This window comes from Elephantulus edwardii, unplaced genomic scaffold, assembly GCF_000299155.1.
Source record: "Elephantulus edwardii isolate Elephantulus edwardi_28Jun2011 unplaced genomic scaffold, EleEdw1.0 scaffold00170, whole genome shotgun sequence".
Taxonomy (NCBI): Eukaryota; Metazoa; Chordata; class Mammalia; order Macroscelidea; family Macroscelididae; genus Elephantulus; species Elephantulus edwardii.
In genome coordinates this window covers 3,037,758-3,041,997 of record NW_006399920.1, presented here as the reverse complement: position 1 = coordinate 3,041,997, position 4,240 = coordinate 3,037,758, and positions in this window count along the sequence as shown.

Below are 4,240 nucleotides of genomic sequence, written 5' to 3'. Positions count from 1 at the left end.
TTTTTTTGTTTTGTTATAGTGACTCTATATAGTCCTTCTATTGTCTTTTGATGCTTTCTGGATCATTCAGGATTTTGCCCATGGCATCATCTCTCAGTATTGTAACTTGAGGACTAAAGTTCGTTTTTTAGTTCTTTCATTTTTAGAAATGCCAAATGAGTTCTTTCCTTTTCTCCAACTCCAGCCCTTTGCACATTCTGTTATAACAGTTTGCTTTGTCTTCTAGAGCTGCTCTTCCCTTCTTTTCAGCTCTTTTACTTCAGCATCTTCCCTTTGGTTTCTCAAAGAACTAATGTAATTTTCAGAGTGTTTTCTGACATATTTTCCCCCCTTTTTTCTTTGTTTTTGCAGTGGCCTTTTGCTCTCTTCATGTATGATATCCTTGACGTCATCCCACATACTACCTATCTGGTCTTTGACCATTGGTGTTTAGTGCCTCAAATCTATTCTGGAGATTATTTTGAAATTCAGATGGGATAGATTCAAAGTCATATTTTGGGTCTTGTGGACTTGTTTTAATCTTTCCAGGTGTAATATGAACTTGCACATGAGTCACTTCCACTGTCAGCTTTGATTTGGTTTTACCTGTACACCCTGAGCTTCTCGGTGATTTCTTCAACACATGTGACAGTCAATCTCATTTTTCTGCAGTTCATCATGTCAGATCCAAGTGTAAAGTCACTCTGTTTTCGAAAAATATAAAAAAGTGATTTGTTAAGTAAACAAAATTCCATCTTTTGATTGCTGTTCTCATTTCTGTTACTAAGTTTGTACTTTCAGACTACCATTCCTTCTAGAAATGGAAAGCTAGATGGTTTGAATATACTAGCTGTTCCTTAGCCAAAAAAAATGAGGCAATCTACTCCTTTAAAGAATTGGTCTCCAAAATGCAAAGGAAGGGTTTCCTGAATTGGAATTGATTAGATATCAGAAGTCTTTTTGCTGTTTTTTAAAAAATTCAATTATGGATTCCACTCCCCAGTCTGATCCCATCTTTCCTCAAAGAGAGGCATATTTGTCCAGATAACCAGTCTAGCCAATGAGTTGAGAGCTGGCAGAATTCTTTTCACTTTCTCCTGAATGTGAAACACACACACACACACACACACACACACACACACACACACACACACACACACACACACATACTTTCACTCACTCTAGCAGATCACAACACACAACAAAATGAAAACGTGAAGTTGTATTGTCACCACAATTCCTTTCATTTCTTAACCTTAAACATGGATATGATTCCTGGAACTGAAATAGAATATTTTTTTTTTAATTTTTTTGCCATTGCTTTATGTTTCTGTCATTGTAACATGCTGTTTTGGCTACTATGTCTGTGTAGTTCTTTTGAGATAAGAGAATACTATGACTCCCGCTTTATTTTTATTTTTCAGAAAAGCTTTGCTAATTTAGGGTCTCTTTTCTTTCCAAGTAAACCAACCAGTTACATTTTCTTCCTCGTTGAAAAATGGTTTTGGTATTAGTATAGGGATTACATTGAATGAGCTTATTGATTTTGATAAAATTCTCAGTTTCACTATTCTGAGTCATCCTATCCATGAACAGAGAATATTTTCCCATTTAGTTATGTCTCTTTTTTTCCTTATACTAGTGTTTTGTAGTTTTCATTATTAAGAACTTTAATGTCTTTATTTAGGTTTATCCCCAAGTATTTAATCTTGTGGTTGGCTAATATAAATCATAGTGCTTTCTTAGTTTCCTTTTCTGTGTTTTCCTTGTTGTTGTAGAGAAATTTCAATTTTTTTTTATATCTTGTATTCTGCCACTCTGCTTAATTGATCTACTAAGGTAGATAAATTAAGTGTAGTTTGTTTTGTTTTTTCAGTATTTGAAGTTTTCTCTGTGCAGTGCCATATCATCTGCTTACAGGGACATTTTTACCAGCTTTTTGCCAATTTGAATGCCTCTTATTTCCTTGCTTTGTCTTATTGCCCTAGCAAGTATTTCCAATATAATTCAGAATAGGAGTGATGATACTGGACATCTTTGCCTGTTCTTGGTCCTCTAGGGGAACACTTTATTCTTTCTCCATTAAGAATGTTATTGGTTCTTGGTTTTGCATATGCATTTGTCACTATGTTGAGAAAATTCCCTTCTATTCCTATTTTGTTAAGTGTTTTAGTCATGAAGTCGTGTTAGATTTTGTCAATAACCTTTTCCACATCATATCATAGGATCATATGATTCTTGTCTTTTGTAAAGATTAAGAATTAGATTGTTTTTCTTATACTGAACCAGCCATTCATACCTGTTATAAATCCCACATAATGAAGAAAACTAATATTATTTTTAAAGTAATGTGGGATTTTATCAGTCTGGCTTTGTTGAGGGTTTCTACATCTTTGTTCATGAGAGATATTTTTATCCATAGTTCTGTATTGATTTTGGGCTTTTAAAAAAACTATTTGTTTTTTTTTATTTTATTATATTATGTGCATGTGTACCGTCAAATTGGATCTGACTGGTATAGGAGGAGATTGCCCTTCCTTCTCTGGCAGAGCATCTGGTGGATTTGAATTGTGTACCTCTGGGATTATAGTGCAGCTTTTTTGCCACTAAGCCACCAGAGATCCCTGATTTTGGGCTTTTTAAAAAATTATATCTTTGTCTGGTTTTAAGGTTAGGGGTTATGCTTGCTTTATAAAATGATTTTGGAAATGGGCCTTCTTTTGTCATTTTTTAAAGTGATTTAAGTAGAACTGGTGATAGTTCCCCTTGAATGTTTGTTAGACTTAAGCCATGGATTCATATGGGCTAGGAATTTTTTTATTGTTCAATTTTTTTCTTTTGTATGGATCCATTGAAGATTATTTCATTTGTCTATGTTAATCTGGGTAGGATGTGGGTTTCTAGGAACTTGACAATTTCTTCTAGCTTTCCAAATTTATCAGATTGTGTAGCTTTACCTAATATTCTGATATTATTGATTTAATTTCAGATGATTCTATTGTAATGTCACCTATTTTCATTTCTTATTAGAGTTATTTGTGTCTTTCTGTTTTTTTTTAAGTTTGCCAGTTGTTTGTCTATTTAATTGATCTTTTCAAAGAACTAACTCTTATACGTACTAATGATTTCAATTGTGTTCTCTGTTTTCTATCCCATTGATTTCAGCCCTAATTCTTATAATTTCCTTTCCTCTAGAGGCTGTGTGATTATGTTATTGTACTTTTTCTATTTGATGGAGGTGTTTGACATTGATTTTTCTCCTTCTTGTCTCCTGTGTTTGCCTATTGCTATGAATAGTCCCCTAAGGATTGCTTTAGCTGTATCCTAGAGAATTTGATACATTGTAGTTTCATTTGTTTCAATGAACATTTTTAATTACATTTTTTCCCCTTCTACCTACAATAGTGCTCAAGAAGGATGTTATTTAGCTTCCATTATGGTGGTTTTCTGACAGTAATCCTCTCTTGTTAATTTTGAGTGTTTTGGCACTGTGAATTAAGAGGAATATTTTGTATTATTTTAGTAGTTTTAAATTTGTTTAGACTACCCTTTTGCTCTAATATATGATCAGTTCTGAAGAATGTACCATATGCATTTCTTGTTAGTGGTCATTGAGTCAAGGACAAAGCATAGTGACTCTATAAAAGTTGTGAACCCTGTCTTATATTGTGCCATTCTAACAATTTCTGACACCCTCAAACCCATTGCAGTCATCACTGTGTGAATCCATCTCATTGAGGGTCTTTCTCTTCTTTACCATCCTTCCACTTTCCTACATATGATATCCCTCTCTAAAAAAAGAGGCTTTTCTAGCAAGGTGCCCAAACTCTGCAAGACTGAGCATTATCATCTTTGCCTCCAAGGCTCGGATTGGCTGTATTTTCTCCAAAACATATCTATTTGTTCTTTTTTCAGTCCATTGGGTATTTGGCACTCTCCTCCAACACCATGATTCAAAGGCATCAATTCTGTTTTCATTACTCATAGTTCAGCTCTCAGATGCATAGCAAGTGACTGAAATCACCATCATCTGAATCAGACGCACTTTAGTTTGCAAATTAATATCATTACCCCTCAATAATTTAGAGAGGTTCCCGACTACAGACTTTCCTAGTGCAATATGTCTCCTGACCTCTTGACAGCTAGTACCAAGTGTATTGATTATGTATCCAAGTAAGATGAAGTGATTGACAGTCTCAATCTTTTCTCCATTTATTGCAATGTTGCCTATTGGTTTAATAGAGAGCATTTTTGTTTTCTC